This window comes from Pinus tabuliformis, chromosome 7 (genome assembly GCF_031772625.1).
Source record: "Pinus tabuliformis cultivar Carrire ecotype Pingquan chromosome 7, CPIR1, whole genome shotgun sequence".
NCBI classification, from domain to species: domain Eukaryota; kingdom Viridiplantae; phylum Streptophyta; class Pinopsida; order Pinales; family Pinaceae; genus Pinus; species Pinus tabuliformis.
Window position 1 is genome coordinate 6870686 of NC_142293.1, and position 24200 is coordinate 6894885.

Consider the following 24200-nt stretch of genomic DNA (forward strand, 5'->3'; position numbering starts at 1 on the left):
CCAAAATCAATTCCCGGCACCTAGGAATAACCTTTTTCTACCAATCGAGCTTTGTATTTCTCCACCTTTCCTTCTGCATTTGTCGTCTTCATGAATACCCATTTGCTGCTAATGGGTTTCCTTCCAGTCGGCAACTCCACCAGATCCCAAGCCTCATTTTTGTGCAAAGATGCCATTTCATCAACCATGGCCTCTTTCCAAAGTTTTCCATCCTTTGAATCTGCTTCTTCCTTCACAGTTCTGAGATCATCATTAGTAATAGATAAAGAAAATTTTGAACAGAAAGGAGATGGACTATACCTTTCTTGCTCCCTTCTTTCTTGAACTGATCTTCTCACACTCGGAGTTTGTGGATCTTCATCTTCTGATTCCTCCTCTACTATAGAGTCTTATTCTTCCTCCTTTAGCTCAAACTCTATCTTCTCAGGTTCCTTTGGTTGGAATTCATGTTTAATAACATCTTTAACCTCTCTGAACACCACATCTTGGTTGTACATAACCTTCCTTTTTACTGGGTTCCAAAGCTTATAACCCTTTAAACCATCCTTATACCCAATAAAGATGCACTTTTCAAATTTACTATACAACTTGGTTTGTTTCTCCTCTGGAACATTTACATATGCATCACATCCAAATACCGTCAGATGTAAAAGAGAGGATTTCTTACCAGTCTATACCTCTTGTGGACTCTTATCCTCCAATGCTGATGTAGGTGATCTGTTAACCAGGTAACATGTTGTCTCCACCGCCTCTACCCAGAATTCTTGTCCTAACCCGACACCACTAAGCATGCTTCTTTCCCTTTCCATCAATGTCTTATTCATTCTTTCTGCAACTCCATTTTGCTAAGGTGTATATGGAGCAGTATTTTGCCATGCTATACCACACTTCTTACAAAATTCATTTACTTACTGCAAAACTCTCCACCATTATCTGTCCTCAGCACCTTTATCTTCTTCTATGTCTGGTTTTCCACCAGAGCCTTAAATTCTTTAAACCTGTCAAAGATTTCAGATTTTTTCTTAAGGAAATATATCCATGTATTCCTTGAGAAGTCATCTATAAATGATACATAGTACATAGACTTACTAAGTGATGGAACCTTCACAGGTCCAAACACATCACTCTGCACAAGCTCTAATATATGTTTCACCCTCTTACCACCAGAGGGGAAACTCACGTGATTCTTCTTCTCATATACACAATTTTCATAGAAATCAAAATCGAGAGAGCTATTACTCATACCTTTTAGCATACCTTTACCATGAAGTATTCGAAGGCCCTTCTCTCCAATATGTCCAAGCCTTTGATGCCACAACGTGGTCTTCTCTTGGGAGACCACTAGATTTTCTGCTCCATTTTTAGGAACCACGAAACTGTTGCACCCATCAACAATAGTGCTACCTTGCAGCTTGTACAGAGTTCTAATTCGAACTCCCCACATCAATACAAATGTCCCCTGAACCATCTTGCAGGTATCCTTATTAAACACTGTTTTTGCACCTGCATCATTCAACTTGCTTACAAAAATCAAATTTTTGGCCAATGCAAGAATATGCAGAACACCCAGAAGTGTTCTAAGCCCTTCACCTTGCAACTTCAACTTTTACTTTTCTGCAACCAATGATTCTAGCCTTCTTATCATCCCCAAAGAAGAAGTCACCACCATTGTATTTCTCATACTCGCATAACCACTCTCTATGGGGAGTGAAGTGAAAGGATGCACATGAGTTACTCAACCATGCTTCATGATCTACATGTGTACTTGAAGAAGCCAAGTATACATCTCCACCTTCATCTGAGGTGGTTTTTGCCTCTGTAGAAGGAGCATCATTAGATCCTTTTCCTTTGTCAGGAGCTTTAGATTTACAGTTCCTTTTGTAGTGCCCTTCCTTTCCTCATTTCTAGCAAACCACCTTTACAGGTTTTCCTAGAGATTTAGATCTCCGTCTAGATTTAGATCTCCCATTCGATGACTTATTTTTGTTTTTGTTCTGGGACTGTCCTTGTACAGACAAGGCATCACCATTTTGGCTCTCCATATTTTTCTGCCTCATCTCCTTCGTCAACAAGGATGTGACTATTTCTTCAAACTGCAAGGTAGTTACATTGCTACCTATTGCAATAACTAGACTATCCCACGAATCTGGTAGAGAACACAACAAACTAATGCACTTATCTTCATCTAAAATTTTAATATCAACAGATAATAACTAACTTACCAGAGTATTAAATGTGTTCAGGTGCTCTGTCACCGAGTCTCCATCTTTCATCCTCAGGTTATACAACTTTTTCCGCACGAAAATTTTGTTCACCAGAGACTGATATTGGTACAAAGTCGCTAACTTGTCCCACAAAGCCTTAGCCGTAGCTTCCCCTGATACATTCAACAATACTAAATCTGAGACACACAATCATATTGTGCTCTTTGCCTTTTGATCTAAATTCTTCTATTCTTCATCGGACACTCCCGTTGGTTTAGTACTCGGATCTGCCACGATCCACTGATCTTTATCCACCAATAAATCCTCCATCTTAAGTTTCCACAACTCAAAACTCTCACCATTAAATTTCTTGATCTCTATCTTTCCACTTCTTGCTATCTTCTTTCACCACCAGAATCGATCTCACAGATCTCCCACTGAACAGGGTCTACCATAGGCCCGAGCGAAACCCCTCAGCAACAAAGGCATCCCCTTGAAGCCAAAACAACTCTTATACTAAATGTAGGTTTTAACCACGTACATAAATTACCTGCACACAAATTCTAAAACATAGAAAGTAAATAATGCGAGAGCATAAAACATAAAATACATATACACAGAGATTTTCCCCTGCATCCCAAAATCAGGACTACCATCTTGATTTTTCATTATGTTCCTTTCAATGTTACAGTACATATTTATACATGTTGAAGCATCCAATACCATGGACCAAAAACCATCGCATGCAAAACCATGGACCGAAAACCATCACGTCCAAAACCATGTGCGAAAAACATGCACAAAACCATAGGTAGGTCTACCCAACCTAATATAGGACCCCATAGAGTGGGGTCACCTACACCCCTCAAACCCCCTGTGACCCCCCCCCCCCTGCTATGCAATCGGTGCAACGAAGGGGGGGATCCACCCCCTTTCTAACCCCCCGGTTAACTATGTCATCTACTAGTGGAAAGAATATAACACAACCCAACATGGTGCTAATATTGTACTAGGAGTCCAATGGCTACAATCCTTGGGTACAATAACTCTTAATTTTCAAGAACTTTTCATGAAATTTTTTTCAGAAGGAAAGGAAGTTGAATTAAGGGGTATCATAGGGAAACCGAGAAAGATAATCAGCTCCAATAGAATGACAAATCTTCTAAAGAAATAAAAACGAGGTGTAATTTCACAATTATGTTTGTTAGTGGTTCCCACATTGAAATCATCTATTGCTACATATCTCAAAAAAGTCTTGGACAATCATTCTAAGGTAATTGAGACTATCAAAGGCCTCCCACCTATTCATGATCATGATCATTCTATTCATTTGATTCCAAGAAGCATTCCTCCAAACATCAGGCCTTATAGATATCCCTTTGCCCAAAAGAGTGAAATTGAATGTATGGTTGCAGAAATGCTAGGGGATGGTATAATTAAAACCTAGTCAAAGTTCTTTCTCTGCTCCAATAGTATTGATGCACAAGACGGATGGGTCATGGTGCATGTGTGTGGATTATAGAGAGATCAACAAACTCACTATTAAAGATAAATTTCTCATTCTTGTCATTGATGAATTATTGGATGAATTACATGGGTTAATTTACTTCACCAAGTTGGACCTTTGTTCAGGATATCATCAAATAAGAATGAAGACTGAAGACATTCCAAAAACAATATTATTGAAGAAAGATGCATTTTCATGTTCTCCATAAGCAACGAAGGCCTTTGAACATCTTAAGGAGGCAATGTGCCAAGCACCGGTCTTAGCTGTGCCAGACTTCACAAAAACCTTTATTGTGGAATATGATGCATTAGGAAATGGAATTGGTGATGTTTTAACGCAAGAAGAAAGACCCATTACTTTCGAAATTTGTGAAATCTAAGGAAAGTATTTACACAAAGCTATTTATGAGAAGGAAATGTTGGCAAGACTACATGCACTTAAGAAATGGTGACCTTACATAATGAGAAAATCCTAGTTCAAACAATATTGCCAAAACTTGAAAACGAAGGAAAAATCATATTGGAACCTCGACGAGTCATAGAAACAAGAACCTAAGAGCTACAAAATCAATGAATTTCAGAGTATCTCATCAAGTGGAATAACTTACCCGCTGAAGATTCCACATCGGAGGACAAGAATTTTATACAAAAGCATCCAAAATTACTCAAGCATTGAGGACAACACTTTTTTAAGGAGAGGGGCATGTTATGTCCCTATACTACTAGTGTAACCCCTTATTGTTATTAGTGCAACCCCCTTATTATATTGTTGTGCCCATGTAGTCCCCATATTGATATTATTGTAACCCATAGAAGCCCACTATTGTTATGATTGTGCCCTTACATTATTATTGTTATGTCGACTCTAATTATATTATGACCCCTTAGACTCCTATATATAGAAATGAGGTCTTGTCATTTGTATCATCCAAGAATTGTTCATTTGTGTAATGTAAAGGAGGTTTCCCCCTCTAAGAGGCTTATTTATAAGGCATTGATCTATATTTTCTATCTTTTTGTGAGTTGGTTTCATAACAGAGAAGCATCTAGTTTAGTGGATCGAGCAATTGAAATTGTTCATATTAAATTTGATGAAGAACAATCAACTAGTGACAAGTGGTTGCAAATGATGCAACATAAGCATCTTATTGATACACTGTTATTTGGTCAGAGAATCCCACTTGCGTCTCAAAGCCAAGTGGAAGAGACAAAGAGATGAACAGAGATAGAAGCAAAAATAAAGTGAGAAACAAAGAAGGAAGCTCACAAGGAGAAAACAAAGACATGGAAAAGCAAGAGAAGAACATAACCAATATGGCTTTGAAAATATTTTTAATTCTAACATTGATTTCCACTGTACACGTACAAAAAATGATTCTGAAGAAGAATCAAAGTTCCTTGAAACGTGGCTTGAAAAACCATGTATTGATGATGCCTACATAGAAGTTGCAGCTATGAATATTGAAGATAGTATGGATGATATTGAAATTGAAAATGAAATTTTCATGTATTGGAGCTCTAAAGAGGCTAAATTCTATTATGAACTTATGTTGCAACAAATTGATAATCAGAAGATTCACGATGAAAAAAAAAAACTATAAAAGATGGCATGTGGTAGCAGTCCACATACAAAATTTTTTTTTGAAGACTTAGAGGACATCCATGGATATCCTCAAATAATTTCCTATGCTTTTATGATAAATAAAGTTATAAAGATGGTAGAGATGCAACAAAAAATGAAGAAATTGAAATTTGGAACCTACACCAAAAACACAATGATGAAGCAATTCACACTATACATGATGTGGAATAAAAGGAAAAATAAATGTAAAAAAATAATTTATGCCAAAGCTTTTGAATCATTATAAGCCTAGGTGACACTTAGACGAGGAGGCATGTTTGAGTTATGTTGATTCAAGGTTAAGTTGTGGGTCCTAATTAAGGTGGAGTGTTGGAAATAATTACCCCCGTGTCACAGATTAATTGTCGAACACAACCTCACTACCTCACCGCCTCACCGCCATGACTTGTCGTGCATCAAAGAAGTGCCACCACCATGATATCTTCTACTTTCAAAGAACCATCATTGCCTCAACATATTCAATGTAGAAATGGCAAATTAACCGACTCAGTTTTTTTATAAATTGAGATGAAGCATAAGCATAGCCTGTATTCATAGTCAGTGTTGTAACGCAATAGTAGCTACAAGGTATTCTAGTGGGTGTCGCAAGGTAGCTGTAGCTCCATACTATTGTATTACTAGATGAGTAGTTCGTTGCAATAGGAGATGACCATTGTAATTGTGCTTCCTTTGAATCTTCAGTTTGTCCGTTGTGCACTCTCTGAACCTTCAATTGGTATCACAACGATGTTTACTTTGAATTCTTTCAATTGGTATTAGAGCTTTCAGCTCCTAGCATTATACATGTTTGCAAGAGTTAATGGTGTTTTTGCGGTTGTGACTCGTCGAGATAGGGTTTAGCGTTTGGGCTTAGCGCTTGAAGCTAAAGGAAGAATTTGAGGGTGGAAGACCATGAGTGGAATAAGTGCATGGAACATTCAATGGCTATGCTATCAAGTGGGACATTTTAGAGGGAAGGTTGTAGGCATGGCCGTCTATGCTAATTGTGCAGAAGAGGTTGATTGTGTGTTAGTAGCTTCTAAAAGCCTCTCCTTCTTTATGTATTATGTAAGGCTAATTATGTGTTAGTTGCAATTTTAGTGTTTCTTCCTTGGGTTGAGATTTGGATTCTAGGGTTAAGGAGAGTTATGGTTATTAGGAAAGAGCCTAAATATGAGTGATCGTGTTTGATACTGTTTGGGAAAACGAAAATTTCACGGGTTGTGATTTGCATCACTAGGGTTAGTTATTTGCGCATAATTTTTTTTCTACCACGTGGAATAATAATATCGCCACAATAATATCGCCATTGGGATCATAAATTTTTATTTTAGATTGAAAATAAAATAAATATATTCAAATGAGGCTATTTGTATTTTAACAAGTGATTTTTTAATTTATCAATATGATAGAGAAGTAAGTAAAATTGTGGAGGTGTAAACTTTTGTTCAAAGCTTTCACTCAGGTTTGTGCATCTACTATGTCTATCCTTTTAACACTTCATAATTTCTTAGTTAAAATGAGTTAGGCCTTTTTTTTAAGATTGTCAAAATGAAATTTCATAAAGCTCATGTAAAAACTACTCACTTGAAATGGAACTATCACAAACCTCATCTTTATTAATTGTACTTTATATATATATATATATATATATATATATATATATATATATATATATATATATATATATTTAATAATTAAGTTTTTAAATCAAAATTATATATTTATTAATTTTTAATAATTATGTTTTAAAATCAAAATTAGAGTCAATGTTGTATTTTTCAATCGAAAAATAATAAGTCCATCAATAAAATGGTATTATCATAATTATGCAAAGCTATGTCTAACTTGAACCCTATTAAAAATAATTTAATTCTCCAAAAGTTGAAACCATGTGATCCATGCCTTAAGACATCTATTTCATCAATAACAATAATAATATTAAACCAAAATTATTTTTATTCAACAAAATTCTAACATTGAACATAGTGAAAATGTACCAATCATGAAGAGTGTTAGAGTCAGTCTGATCATCCCTCTATCAGAGATCAAAACTCTTTTTTCATTTCATGTTTAGGTGTCCCATCGCTTTCGATCAGTTGCATTTCGTTAGGAGCATGCCATAAATCTGATGGAAGGGCTTGTGTCACTCATCCCCCTCATGATTTGCACTGTTGGCTCAGGTCTGTCCATAAAAATCGAATCTTAAAGTAATTTGCAGTCCTGTTGCAGTTTCTAGGTCATAACAGTGATTTTAGTCATTAGGTCTAGGGTTAGTCCATTTGGTCTTTGACAAAGTCTAATAAAGCCAGCAGGCTAGAGGGAGGTCCTTGATAAGTTATTATTTTAAAAGATTTTAATTGTCATATGGATGGATTATGACTTCTCTTCAAAACTTTGTTTTGAAGATAAGTCGACATTTCATTTCTTGTAATAATTTTTCAAAATTTTTAGTTCTTGAATTCTCTAGGTGCAGCCCTGGTTTGCCAAATTCCATGTCAACTATCCCTCCAAAAATTGCCAAGAAATTCATCATTTCAACCAAAAATCAAGGAGGAAACAAAAAGGTCAAAGCTCTATTAATTCTGAAAAAGTGTCAATTGCAAAACATTACAAAGTGGGTTTTTGGAGAGACAAAAATCAAATTGATGTCTATATAAATTTTTTCCAATGAAGATGAAAGTCATTTTGCATGCCAAGGTTGGAGAAGATTGATTCAAGGCGAATTTGTGAGAGTAGTGTGTGTTTTGGAGAGAACTAGCCCGCAGCCTACCGGCGCTGCGCATATAACAGGCGGCGCGACACACATAGAGCTCGCGGCGCACTAGGGATTTTAGCCTAGTGTAAATTCTAACGGGCGCGACGCACACAGAGAACGCGACGCACTGGGTTTTGAGCGTGGCGCATATAGCCACAAGCTCGAAATTTGCTGGAAACTTCATCGAATTGCTAATACCTTGCCTATATTTGCCAGGTAGGCTTGCTATCCTGCCATTGCATCAAATTTTATGGTAAAATACGGTGGTTTATGGGTGATAGAGGTTGCAATAATTTTTTTTTCAAAACCTACTTCTAAAGAATCATCAAGCCAATTTCAACCAGGTTTACAATTCATTGTTTTGCCACCAAGATTTTGTTTCCCTCCCATTGTTCCCTTATTTTCACTCATCCCTAATTCCCTATCCCCTAATTCCATTACTCCCTTCTCCTACATACTTTATCCCAAATCCTCCAAACCCCACACATCAAAACCTATACATACTAATCCCAAACCCTAAACCCTATTTCCATACATTAATCCCTAAAACCCCCTCCCATATTTCCCTATTAAACTTCTCCGAATAGTTCCATTCCTCAATACTATTACCCCTTCCTAACAATTCCTAATAGTCCCTGTTGCATTTGTCTTTCCCTTGGTGGCAGAATTTGAATACAACATCCAAAAGAGCAGTTCAAGCACACTTTATACATGGCAGTTATTTTGTCTTTGAGGTAGTTTGTCTAGTATTCATGGCATCTGAGCATTCATTGGACTATGAGGTAGAAACCCAAAGTGACTCTCCCTTGGAAGAACAGGCACCTCGGAGACCGCATAAAAGTGGCAGACATGTTAGGGAAGAGCCAATCACCCTCACAAAATTGTAGGCCTGCTCTCTTGCTATGCAGTGTTTTCAGCATCAGTCATGCTATGAGTTTTGTCAAAAGGTGGCAAGTGTCCAATTTCATCATGCGTTGGCTCATCTTTTTGTACTACACTTGGACAAAGATCAAGCTATCTTGGCTGGTGTCACCTTCACACTTACACTAGAATCTATCTCATTAGCAACCGGTATACCGAACATTAGGGAACCATGGCACAAGAAACAAAAGATTGATCGGCAGCATTATGAGCCATACATTAAAACCAGTTGCTTGAGGCAGCTAAAGAGAGTGTTCTCTTTCCGGTATCTGAAAGATGAATATGCTCCACTAATGAGATTGATCATGAAATATTCCGCTATGAGGGACGGTTCTCTCGTCTTTATGCTTATCACATCAGGTTGCTCATGAATTTCACCAGGGTAGGGATGATGAACATTCTGTATTTCATTTGCCGAAACATTGAGAGGATGACCACCTTTATACAGCGTAAAACCCCTCAGCAGCAACTTAACAATGTATATCATTTTGCTCTTATTAAGATTTTGGTGGTTCATCAGCTTGGATTGCAGGGCATCACTTGGGATGATTTCATCTCTCGTGACTTCTTCAGGGATTCACAGGGAGTATCAAAGGTTAAGCATGAGGGTGAACCCTCTCATCAGTATGAGCGCCATGAGACTGTTAGTGTGCCGGTTTTCGTCACATATCAGAGAGGCACCAGATATTTGTTTGCAGCGGCAAAGCGAGTGTTATCTCCACCCAGGGTGGAAGGGGCCTCGCTTCCTCCATCAGTATCATAGGTATAGGAAAAAGGAAAGGAGCCAATTCAGGATGAGGGGCCTTAATGTCAGCCATCAGGTGAACGAGAGACCGAAATCATTCTCCTTCATGATGATGATACAGATACGGGTCCACAAAGCGCCAAAATTAGAGAGATCATCCAGGAGTAGCAATCAGAGATCAAGGCCTTATCCCTTGATTTGGAGAGGGCTAAGTGGACCATGAAATACTTGGAGCAGAGGAACAAGCAGCTTGAGGATCAACAATAAATCATGGAGCTACAAAACATTCGTGAGCATCGCCAAGCTGCACAAAGGAGAAGAGTTGAGCTCACATCATTAGAGCAAGAAATTAATGAGGATCGGGAGGCCAACCTTGAGAGAGTGAACATGCACTTAGAGAGGCTGTTGGATGAGGCCAACAAAGACCATGCACTGCTGAGACACATGGCTTTTCATTACATGGCATGCAACAAAGTGTGCAAGGCCCGAATCAGGAATTTGAAGGCGAAATTGAGGAAGGCAATCAAGAAGAAAAAGAGGCAAAGGGAGCTCAATCGTCTTCAAATATTGGCCAAGGCCTATTTAGCCTAGCATAACACTTGATGTAAATTTTTGTGCAAAAAACAGGATTTTTCTCCCTGTGGGCCGTGCCACGTGGCGCGCGCTTACAATAGGAGGCTCCAAATGCAAAAAAGTTTATAGTTTTGGATTTTTCATGGAAAATCATGACTTTTGGTGCTTGGACAAGAAATTTGGGCAAGTTTTGAGTCCTCAGGAGGTCGAACACACCCTAAAAATAACCTCTTTGCCCCTAATTTCACACATGGGAAGCAGTCTTGGGAGATTACGGTTTTGGAGGGCAAATGGGCACCAAATTCAGAAATTCCACTTGGGTTGGAAAGTAGACAGGCAGGGCTTTCCAACAAGCACACTTGGGCTCAATTTGGACTTCAGCAAGTGCCTTAAAATCAGCAGCAAAGTAGTGTGATGCATACAAAAATTGGCGTGGCGCACAGAGGTTTTTGGCCCAAATTTTCACCTTCCAGCTCAGAAATTCGGCCATTTTGACTAGTTTTGCTTTGTGATGTTATTTTTGAACTATCTTGATGTAATTGAGTGAACATGATGTAATTTTGACACTTAGTTACTTGTTCTAGAGGATTCATTCACCAAAGAGTGAAAATTTAATGAATGAATCAGTTTCCTACCTTATAGAGGCAAGTTGTTTTGATTGCCTAGATTTTAGTGCTTTGTTTAGAATTGGTTGAAATAGCTCCTAGAAGGATGAGCTCGACCCCTAGAGGCAAGGGAATAGGTTGGATTGTCTATATTATGTAATTTCTAAGTCATTTTCAGGGTTGGACTCTTGGGAAAGTTTGGCACTCTATTGTACATTCACTTCTGCATTTTTGGCTAAGGAAAGACCAAGGTTTTGCAGCACTGTTTGGGATCCATGTGGTTTTATGTTTTGATGGTGTGTTTCTCTGAGTAATTGTAAGTTTATCTAATGTTTATGTATCATTTTCATGTTTCTTCTTCTGAATTTGAAACAAATGAGTGATTAAGGTGGAATCCATAACTGCTATGCTCTACCTTTGAATTTGTTTAAATTTACATGTTTTCTTCAGTTTAAGGAGACTTCTTGAGACTCTCTTGCTCTCCTCAGCTCCTCACTTGTCTCAAATACCCATCTCACTTGCTTTAAAGCATCAAAACAATTGCCTTCCTTGCCCTAATCAGACCTCTACAGAAACTGTGCCTAATCCCCGAGGCCAAATTCGCCTTTCCCATTTTTTCAACAAAACTCACAAAAAACCAAATCAAATCCCTGCACTTAATACCTAGCCTAACTTCAGTTTCAAATTTAGTCATCTCGAGCCTCATCAATTACCTTTTGCTGAGATTGACCCAGAGAGAGCCCTCTCTTGTCCTCGTAGGGCTAGCTACAAGGCTGAGCGTGGTTTGATGTGGACCTAGAACCTTGTCTCTTCAGCCTGAGACAAATCTAGGCTATAACAAAGAGTAAAAGATTGGTTTTATCCATGCTAAGAGTATCTACTAAAACTGCACTTAATTCTTGACATTACTTGGTATTTTATAGGAACTAAACAACCTATAGAAGTTTCCAGTTAGTTTCACTGCATGGCTACAAGGTGAGACCACTTAGCACCATGTTTTTTAAATGCTCACCTACTTATGAAACATAACATGTTTAGATATTACTACATAACATGTTTAGAGATTAGTACATAGAATGAAGAAATATAATCTATTGTTTACTGTAATGTTGTCTTAGCATATTGCATGATGACATAATTCAATGATATCATCACCTAATCCTAGCATACCTAATAAATCATATGCACATTTTTGTAACCAAAGCTGAGATGGTTGATTAGATCTATAGGTGAGACCACTTAGCACCATGTTTTTTAAATTCTCACCTACTTATGAAACATAACATGTTTAGAGATTACTACATAACATGATTAGAGATTACTAGATAAAATGAAGAATATAATCTACTGTATACTCTAATATTGTCTTAGCATATTACTCGGATGCGGGTGTTCATCCTAGGAATTAACATGACAAGACAACAAGGTGGCAGATGGGTTGGCAAAAAGGCCCCCTACAACTTCCCCCATGCCACTCTGAATGGCATTCATGGCACCTTGCAGGAGCCATTTAATGACTACACAGACCGAGGTAGAGCCAATTCCCACATAACAATGGAGCCTGCGAATTTCTCTGTTATTCTTACCCCCCGTGATTCACTGTGTCTGTCCTCCGCAGGTGGGAGAGCCTAGTGTGCGTACCGTCACTGGCAGTAGATGTTGGCTGTTAAGATGTATCAATCTGGGTAATGGATTCCACCATTCCCAAACCAACCTCTGCAATCTTTCTCATGACCACAACTCCTCTATAATTTTCCCGCACCGCTCCTCTGTCAATTCCTCCATAATCCCTGTTGATTCTTCCCCTGTTTCCATCCCCATCATGGTATGCCATCATATGCACAGTAGAAGAGGGGGCACCAGAGGCAGAAGCTCTCACTCACCTGCAATGGCTAGCCCCGATTCGGTTTCCCTTGCCTCCTCTACTAATAACCCCAACCCACTTAGTTTCACGAGGCGTTACCCAGACACCCGAAGCGATAGAGGTAGAGCCTGGATCCATAGCAGAGGTCGTAGAGATACAACAGTCTGCACTGCTAACTTTCCCCTTCCTCTGCACCCTGCTCCTCACACCATGCAGTTCTGATTTTGCAGCTCACTGAACTGCCCAGTTATTGTTGCCACCGTCTCAATTACCTTCATGGAAGAAATTGAGCCACCAGCTTCTCTGGATGTTCACACTGAGAAGGTGAACAAAGAAGGAACGAGCAATAGGGGTCCGGATGACACTGGTGATCGAGAAGCTGATGAAGGTCGAGCCACCTTACATGGAAAAGCAGTGGCTGGCAGTCAGCATGTTGAGAAGGGCAAGCTCAGTTATGCGCAGGCTTATGGTAGTCACCGAGGAGACATGTCATGACCACGTGTTGTAGCATGCAACATGGAGGGAGGACAACAAGCACATGGACGTGTCACATCGGATGAGGATGATGACCCAAACAAGTACGGGTTTCCGATTGTGGAGGAAACAGCCCTGGACAACTGAGTGCCAAGTGTCAAGTTTTCCAGGTGGACGTTTTGTCATGTTGACGGTTCAGTTTCTTTTCAGTCTTATGTGTCTTCTAGTTAGGATTATGATTTGCTTAAAAATGTCTCTATTATGCTGTGATCAAACTGGTTACCCTTGTGTGGGCTATTTTTGGACTCATACTTTTTGGACTGGTTTCCCCTCTATTGGGGCAGTCAAAGATAATTATTATGACTGTGTCATGAATTATGCTTGGATCCTCTGAGGTTAAGCCTCACTGTAATCCCTTTTTTGTATCATATTAATAGATTAAACTTAGAAAAAAAATATTGTCTTAGCATATTGCATGATGACATAATTCAATGATATCATCACCTACCCCTAGCATACCTAATAAACCATATGCACATTGTTGTAACCAAAGTTGAGATGGATGATTAGATCTATTAACTAATGGCATGATAGGAATATGGAGATTTGGATATGATAACAAAAACTTACACTAGCATGGATCATAACTTACAATAATATTATTGGTGCAATGAATATTTATTTCTTAATGAATTTTTTTAGAAATTGTTGATGTAAACATGTAAACTTAAAAATATAAATAAACTAGAGCTATGATAAATAAATACAAATATATATTTACTCCATAAACCTCTTTATTTAGGAAAACTCAAAATAGAGGTTTTATTTATGTGAAGCCTATGGGACAAATACCATATTTATAAAAAGGGTATATATTTATAAGAAGGTATGGTAAATAAATAAAATTATATCAAATAGGATTAAAAATCAACATCTAAACTCCTAGATCCAACATAGATAAAAATAATATCATGGGCCAAATTATTATTAATACCATGCAAAAAACATTATTAAACCTAATATTAATATTAAATTATTATTATTATTATTATTATTATTATTATTATTATTATTATTAAATCTAATATTCATATTAATATATTATAATATTAATATTATTAAATTTAATAACTTTGGATTAATATAATATTAAAATTGTTATATTATAATATATATTAATGTAACATGATATATATTAACTCTAGATATATATGGGAGGGAAGAACAAAGACATAGAGTGAGTGACAAGGGAGAGGTGGAGATAAATTGAAGGAGAGGGGAGAGGAGGAATGAAAGAGAGAGAGAGAGAGAGAGAGAGAGAGAGAGAGAGAGGAGTGAATGAGGGAGGGAAGGGTAAGAGAGGGAGATGGAGACACAAAGATGGATCGGGGAGAGAGAGAAAGAGAGGGGTGGGGTGAGGGTGGGGGGAAGGGAGGTAGCAGAGAAAGGGAGAGAGAGTGGACTTGAGAGAGTGGGGAAGAGAGGGAGGGATAGAGAGATGGAGTTGGAGGGGCAAGAGGGATAGAAGAAGAAAGACATAGAGTGTAAGAAGTGGAGAGAGAGAGGGAGTGAGAAGGGAGAGATGGAGAGAGTGTGTATATGCTTTGGGTGAGATAAGGAGATAAAGAAGGAGAGACGAAGAAAACGGGGGAGAGAGGGAGAGAGGGAGGGATATAGTAACATGATTGGAGAGAGAGAGAGAGAAAGAGAGAGAGAGAGTGATGGGGGAAGGGAAAGGATTGGAAGGAAGAGAGAGAGAGAGAGAGAGAGAGATGGGGGAAGAGAGAGGATTGGAGGGCAAAGAGAGAGAGAGAGAAAGAGAGAGGGATGTAGGAGAGAAAGGGAGAGAGAGGAAGGATGAGAGAGAGGACTTGAGGAATAGGAGGAGAGAGGGAGCGAAAGAGGAGGATAGAGGGATGGATAGAGAGATGGAGTTGGAGGGGAAGAGAGGGAGGGAATAAGAAAGACATAGAGTGTTAGGCCCCTATACTACTAGTGTAACCACTTATTGTTATTATTGCAACCCCATTATTATATTGTTATGCCCATGTAGTCCCCATATTATTATTGGTATGCCCCATAGAAGCCCACTATTGTTATTGTTGTGCCCTTACATTATTATTGTTATGTCAGCTCTGATTATATTATGACCCCTTAGACTCCTATATATTTAAAGGAGGCCTTTTCATTTGTATCATCGAAGAATTTTTCATTTGTGTAATGTAAAGGAGGTCCCCCCCCAAAGAGGCTTATTTTGAAGGCATTATTTTATCTTTTCTATTTTTTTGTGAGCTAGTTTCATAGTAATTGGTATTGGGGCTTTGGATTCTAGGGTTTCACTCCTCCAAAGAGGTCATTGTGGAGTTTTTGCTATAAATTGTTTTCTGCGATGTTTTAGAAGATAAAAAAAAACACATTTGAAACAAAATTGTTCTGAACCTCGGGTCCAAATTTCAAATCTTGTTTCGCTACATTTTCAGAGATATGACCTGTGGAAGTTAGGGTTTTCTCAAGCTCAAGAATTCCATCTCAAACAAGTCATATTGGAATCTTTTCTATAATTTTTTTTCTACGAAGTTTTAGATTATGAAATTAAAAACCATTTGAGCTGAAATATTGGTGACGCTTGGGCCCAAATTTCTGATTTTTCTTCGCTATATTTTCGGAGATACGGTCCAAGACATTTAGTGTTTCTGTAGGCCCCCAAATTACATCCGAAATAAGTGAGCTTGGGAAAATCATCATAACTCTCTCTCAGAGCATCTGATTCAAATTTTATTTGTAGTTTGTTGGGTATCAGTTTTAGAATGTAAGGTCAAAATAGTGACACGTGGCATGTCGTACAAGTTCACTCTACTGAACTAGTCTATAATTAGGCCATCGTGGGAGATTGGGCATAACTCTTTTTTCGGGAATCCAATTGTGATCATACTTGCAAGGTTAGAAAGAGGAATCAGAGGGCTATCACACACTGATATTTTAGAACTTAAAGATTTGAAATTACAGTTTCATAGTCATTTCAATATCGAGCTCCTAAAATAAAGAAAAATCAATTTGACAAAGTTTGATGGGAAAGATCTGATAAATTGGATACTACAGATGGAGAAATATTTTGATCTACATGAGGTGCAACTATTACAAAAGGTACATATTGCATCTTTATATTTAGAACCGAATCACTTTTTATGGTATAAAGGGCTTTGTTCTCATAAACCACTTGTCACATGGTCAATTTTCATGGAGGAAATGATAGCACATTATGATGATACAAATAGAAACACCTTCTTTAGCTAATTGATAAATATCAAACAAAAGTGTTCAATGGAAAAGTGCATTGAGGACTTTTAAAAATTAAATATAAGGGTAAATTATAATCCAGAGAAGTAGAGGATTGATGTCTTCATAGGGACTTTAAAAGATAACATCCAACATGAGGTTCACCTTTTGGAACCTGATTCATTGGAGAAGGCATACTGGTTGAAAAGAAAAGTGTAAAGCAAAATTATGGCAACAAGGAAGTCTACCCCCCACAACTATAAATATGGAAGTGTTGTTTCTCCTAGCCTTCCACAACCTACAAGGTTGACACCACAACAATTAGAAGAAAAAAGAGAAAAAGGGCTTTGTTAGAATTGTGATATCAAATACATTAAAGGTCACAAGTGTACTGAGAAGACATTATTTTACATAGATTGTGAAGAGGAGGAAAATTATCAATGAACATAAAAAGAATAGGATATACACCAAGAACAAACCCTAGAGAAAAAACAAATGAATCCAACCATATCTTGTACTGCATTGGGAGGAATTACCACTCAAACTCTCAAGATAGAAGTACATACCAAGAAGAAGAAGGTTCAAGTAGTGAAATATGAGGAGGAAAAGGATCAAGAAATGTCAAAAGAAAAGGATACTCACCAAGAATCAACCCCAAAGAAAGAAGAAATGAATCTGACCATATCTTATATTGCATTGGTCGGAATTACCACTCCTCAAACTATAAATATAGAAGGACATATCAAGAAAATAAGCTAATAGTATTCATTGATTTAGGTAGTACCCATAATTTTATTCATTGTAAGATAGCGAAGGAATTGAATTTCTTCTTATATCCAACAAGAGAGTGTCAAGTGATGGTTTCAAGTGGAGGAACCATAAATTGATCTCGAAAGTGCCATAATATCAATATATCCATGGGAGAATATGTGTTGAATAGCCCAATGGTTTCCATTCCAATGGGTGGTGTTGATGTTGTACTAGGAGTCGAATGGCTATAGTCCTTGGGTACAATAGCTTTTAATTTTCAAGAACTTTTCATGAAAGTTTTTTTGAAAGGAAAAGAAGTTGAATTAAGTGGTATCACAGGGAAATCAGGAAAGATAATTGGCTCTAACGGAATGGAAGATCTTCTAAAGAAAGAAAAATGATATGTAAGTGCACAATTGTGTTCACTAGAGGTTCCCACATCGAAATCATCTATTTGTCTAGATCTCCAAAAACTCTTGGACAATAATTGCAAGGTATTTGAGACTCCTAAAGGCCTGCCACCTATTCATGATCATGATCATGCTATTCATTTGATTCCAGGAATTGTTCCTCCAAACATCAGGCCTTATAGATATCCATATGCCCAAAAGAGTGAGATTGAACTTATGGTTGCTGAAATGCTAGAAGTTGGTATAATTATCCAACCAAATTTCATAAACAAAGCAAGGGATGAATGAAGAATGACGAAGCCAGGTGGGAACTCATTCAAAAGTTACAGAAGATATGAGATCAAACAATATTGCCAGAACTTGACAAGGAAGGAAAAATCATATTGGAACCTATAGCAGCCATAGAACTGAGAAATCAACAGCTACGAAATTCATCAAATTCAGAGTATCTCATCAAGTGCAAGAACTCACCCGCTGAAGATTCGACATGGAAGGATGATAATTTTATACAGAAGCATCTAGAACTACTCAAGTGTTGAGTACAACACTTTTTGAAGGAGAGGGGCATGTTAGGTCCCTATACTACTAGTGTAACCCTTTATTATGATTAGTGCAACCCCATTATTATATTGTTGTGCCCATGTAGTCCCCATATTTTTACTATTGTGCCCCATAGAATCCCACTATTGTTCTTCTTATGCCCTTACATTATTATTGCTATGTCAGCTTTGATTATATTATGACCCCTTAGACTCCTATACATAGAAAGGAGGCCTTGTCATTTGTATCATCAAAGAATTGTTCATTTTTGTAATGTAAAGGAGGTTTCCCCCTTGAAGAGGCTTATTTTGAAGGCGTTTATCTATCTTTTCTATATTTTTGTGTGCTAGTTTCATAACATAGCGTGTGAGAAGTGGAGAGAGAAAGAGAGTGACAAGGGAGAGATGGATAGAGAGTGTGTATATTTGGGGGTGAGATAAAGATACAAAGAAGGAGAGATGGAGAGAATGGGTGAGAGAAGGAGAGAGAATGAGAGAGGAAGGGATATAATAACATAGTTGGAGGGTCAAGAGAGAGGGATAGAGAGGTGGGAGAGAAAGGGAGAGATATGGAGGAAGAGAGAGGATGTGAGAGAGTGGAGAGAGTGAGGGAAAGAGAGATGAAGTTGGAGGGGGAGAGAGAGGGAGGTAAGAAGAAAGACATAGAGAGAGAAAAGTGGAGAGATATAGAGGGAGTGATAAGGAATATGGAGAGAGGGAGAGAGGACAACAAGAGTAAAGAGAGAGAAGCAGGGGAGAGCAAGAGATGGCAAAGAGAGAGAGAGAGAGAGAGAGAGAGAGAGAGAGAGAGAGAGAGAGGAGGAGGAGGAGGGAGGGATAGATATATATATTGGAGAAGGAGAGTGCATGTGTTTTGGGTGATATAGAGGGACAAAGGGAGATAGAGATTGTTAGGACTCCACTATGTATCATTTTTGCTATATATTTTGACACCACTCTACTCTTAAACCATGAACTTCATTGTCTTTTTCATCCACTTTATCCCAAGGTATATAGAAACCTCTTCTTTATTATATGATTAATCTGTCTTACATTTAATTCTGCAATACTCTTATATTTTATCATTAATTGAAGTGCATTGTTGCTAACACAAGTCAAAGATCACAGATAAGTTATATGCCTTGTTGGGAACGAGCGGCCGTTGCTGAGACAGCTGACTCCGTTGCTGAAACAGCTGACTCCGTTGCTGAAACAGCTGACTCCGTTGCTGAAACAGCTGACTCAGTTGCTGAAACAGCCGTCAAGCACGCAAATCCCGTTATGCGTAATTTGCGATTCTGGAAGAACTTTTTGTGGAATAGTAGCAGCAGCACGAAGATACGGTTACCTGGATTATCCTGAAGATAGCACTTTTGTTGTCTCGGTTGTAACAGCATCTCTTTTTGAAAGAACAGAATAGTCCTGTTTTGGAAAAGAAAACAGAATCGAGATGATGAAGATTCGCTCTCATGTAAATTGTAAAAGATGTCTCCTCTTTAAAAAGAGGAGACATCATCATTAGAGGGGGGTTGAATTGTAAGTTACCGGAGAGTATTGTGTGAGAACTGGAGCTAGTCTCCTTCTGTAATGTATCAGTTACTTTGACAGATGAATAAAATCTTCTTTTGAGCGTTTCAATTTAATTCTTTCTCCTGGGGAATCTTGTGAGAAGGAAAGGGCCCGCCTTCCTCACAAGATTCACCCTTTTGGTTCCTGTAGTTTGTTTATTTCTTTATGTGTTTGCACTTCCCTTAATTCTGTTGTTGAAACACTAGTTACACAGTTTTGTAATACTCTGTTTCTTAGCGCTACATGTATCGAATGCACGAATGAATGATGTTGAGAGCATGTGCTGAAGATTCTTGCATAAAGGAATAGGGTCTTGCTCCCATTGATTGCTTTCCTTTGCCTGCAGTGTGATTAGAAACAAGAGGACAAGTGTTGAAGGTTCATGTTCCTGGGAATAGGGTCTTGATCTCTTGAAGTTACTTTTCTTACAGTGTGATTAAGTGCCAGGCAGCAGGTGCTGAAGTTCCTCACCAAGGAATAGGGTCCTGTTCCTGATATGATTGAATGATTTCTTTCTTTGTAGATTGATTTTCCTTTGCTGTAACAGAGAAATCGTTTCTACTATAATTTAATTGACTTCAGCTTTGATTAAGTAGAGTGTGAATTAGTAGATTGATGAATTTAACAGGTGTGTATCTTTCTTTTACTACAACATCGATTCCGCTTTTGAAATTGAGCATATCCAGTGCGTTATTATCTTTGAAATAAAAAGACCTCCTCGGGTTGACAATTTATGTGGAGCTCGAATTGTGAAAACAATTAGAGCGACCAACATTTTGGCGCCGTTGCCGGGGAAGGTAATTATAGATTTCAAAAGCATTCATCTTTTCTTTTTAATGTGCAAATTGTATGAGAGGACGAGGAAACCAGAAGAAAAATAACCGCACAGGTGGCAAGGGCTGGGGAGGACGAAAAACGTTTATTGACGAGATTGTATCGAAGGCTGAATCATCACAAAGATTAAGTTCTCGGAAATCAAAATTCCAGCGTTCCCCTCAGTCAGATTACAGAACAGAGGAAGTTGTGGGTCCTGAAAATACAGAAGAACCAGCAGTCAGTGCTAAAGAGTCAGAGGAAAGTATTAGCAGATCAGTAGAACACATTGAGGAAATAGTAGAAAGCGTTGGACGACTGGTAGAGAACATTGAAGAACCAATAGAGGATTCTGACGATCGAGAAAGTGCAGTAGGAGGGCCAACAATGGAAGATAACAATGATGCCTTCCTCTTTGGAGGAGGACGTGCAGGTCCTGAAGAAGAAAGAAAGGATGAAAATTCCCTCTCTACCTTGGGATTTCCCATCAGTGATCTCCCTGCAGGAACAATGAAAAATATTCCATTGTCTGCTCTACCTAACTTTCATGGTTTATCCACTGAAGATCCTGACGAATTTCTTTTTGAATTTGATATATTATGCAGAAGTTATGATTATGTTACTAATGCTCAAAAGTTGAAGCTGTTTCCAGCCACCTTAAAAGGGAATGCTTTAAGATGGTTCATGAGCCTTGGAATTCAGGTAATCACAACATGGGAGCAGATGAAACAAAAATTTCTGCTTAAATATCAAGACTACTGCCGGACGAGAGAGAAGAAGGATGAACTGTTCAATATGGCACAAAAGTCGGATGAAAGTCTGGAGGACTACATAGAAAGGCTGCAGTACAACATACAGAGGTCTGATCATCTGGATATAAGTAAGGAAATTCGTAAAACAATATTACTTAGAGGTTTAAGGGATGATTGTCTAAATATGTTAAATATGCTTGCTAAGGGAGATATATCTAAAGAATCATATGATGAGATTTGTGAACTTGCTAAAAGGTGCTCTAGGGGAGCTGCAAGAAACAGAATAAGAGATTCCACCTATTCAAGGGTGCAGAAATCAGCCAATGGAGGAGCAACAAGAGAAGAGATAGGTAATTTACTTGAAGAATTTAAAACCGAAATGTTAAGTTCTTTTGCTTCGCAGATTGACACTTTGTAGGTTAAGAAGAAGCAGGCCGAAGCAGAAGCAACTCTGGCTGTCTTTTGCCCGAAATGTAGAGACAAACATCCACTAAGGGAATGCCCAAGAGATAAAATACCAATTTGCACCCTTTGTGAGAAATATCATGAGACAGAACAGTGTCCATCTCTACCAGGAATAAAAGCAGCGTTGCAGCCAACGGAAGAAGAAGCTGAAGCAATTTACCTGCTAACTCAAAGAAGACAATGGCAACCAAAAGGGCAAGGTATGAACTCTGGTATGCCATTTAATCGTTGGAACAATTATTCTGCTTTTGGCCAAACAAGTTACCCCCCCTTCAACCAAATGCAATACCCACTTTTCAATCAAATGAATTTCCCACCAATGCAAATGCAAAACCCTCCCTTTGTTGACCCTTCAATGTGGACTCCTTGGCCTCCACAGCAACCACCTCCTTTTAATCCTTGGAACCCAAATTGGAATAATCAATCACTCCCGTACCCAAATCAATTGCCTCAATTCCAACAATCACTCCCTCTGCCATCAAATGCTCCGCCAAACAACCAAATGAGACCCCAACTACCTGTGCAACCAAATCCTAACCCCAACAATAAAGTTGTGCAAGTCATTGATATTCAGAATCAGTCTATATTTCCTACTATGCAATGTAATGATATTCATTTGAGATCTGGAAGAATAGTAGAGCCTATTATTGATGACATAACTGATTCAGATAAAAATGAAACTGAGAAACAAAAAGAAGCTCAACCACCTCCTAACAAAAATGTTGAAATAATAGAACCACCATTCCCCGAGCGTTTGGTTTTAACCAAAACAACTGAAACACCTGCTTTTAATTTTATGGGGGAATTGCAAAATTTGTATATTAAAATTCCACTTTTACAAGCATTAAGAGATGTACCAATTTATGCCAGAACATTAAGGGATATTTGTGTTAAGAAACCTGGTAGGAAAACCAAGGATCCCCTTACAGTGCATGTGATGGGAGACTTGTCTGCATTAATGACCGGAAAAACCCCTCCTGTAAAATACGGTGATCCTGGCCATCCTACTGTCACAGTTCAGATTGGTAAAACAATGATTCCCCGAGTTCTGGTAGACTTAGGTGCAGCAATTAATATAATGACTCTGGAAACTTCACAATTGTTACAGCTGAATAACACAATCAGAGATACACCCACCATCTTAGAGTTAGCTGACCGTTCCACAATTAAACCAGAAGGAATTGTTGAAGACCTACTCATTTCAGTCGAATCCTGGAAATATCCAGCTGATTTTGTTGTATTGCAGACTAAAACAAAGCTGGGGGGACATCCCTTAATTCTAGGAAGGCCATGGTTGGCCACAGCTGATGCATTTATTAGTTACAGATCTGGTTCAATGACAATTTCTAATGGTTATGAAACAAAACAATTAACTCTTTATCCTCACGCTACGCTAGTAGTCAATAATGAAGATTCTATATGGATGGATTATGATGATAATGCTGTTCAGCCTATTCTAACCATAGGACAAGCTTTAACTCTTAAAGACAATACAGAGGATGAGATAATCAATAATTTTATTTGTGAACCTTCTTCTGTCATTGCTGAAACACACAATCAATTAACTGCAATTTTTGAAACTGATGCACAAGAAAAGATTGAACCTGAAGATTCATCCCAAACTTTAACCACGATCTCATCTAAAAGCATAACAGTTGAAATTGAACCCGGCAAGACATTAAACATAAATCCTGATCTAACAGATGCTGAAACACAGCAACTAATGAAGTTATTGCACGAATATAAGGAGGCATTTGCCTGGGATTACACGGACATGAAAGGTATTTCTTCTGAATTATGTACTCACCGAATTTACATTAAAGAGGGATGCCGACCTGTTTGTCAACCCCAAAGATGAATGAATCCTAATTTACGAGAAATTGTTAAAGAAGAACTTCAAAAATTGCTTAACGCAGGATTTATATACCCCATATCTGACAGTGAATGGGTTTCCCCGTTAGTAATTGTTCCTAAGAAAAACGGGAAATGGAGGGTATGCGTCGACTATAGAGCTTTAAACAAAGCTACTCAAAAGGATCACTTTCCCTTACCTTTCATTGATCAGGTGTTGGACAGCCTTGCAGGGAAGAAATTCTTTTCTTTTCTAGATGGATTCAGTGGGTATAATCAGATAAGAATTGCACCCCAAGACCAAGACAAGACCACTTTTACCAGCCCCTGGGGAACTTTCGCCTATAGAGTTCTTCCATTTGGGTTGTGCAATGCACCAGCAACTTTTCAAAGAGCTGTTATAGGAATTTTTTCCGATATGCTGAATGATTGTATGGAAATATTTATGGATGATTTCACCCCTTATGGTGTGTCTTTCGAAGAGGCATTACAAAACCTTGAGAA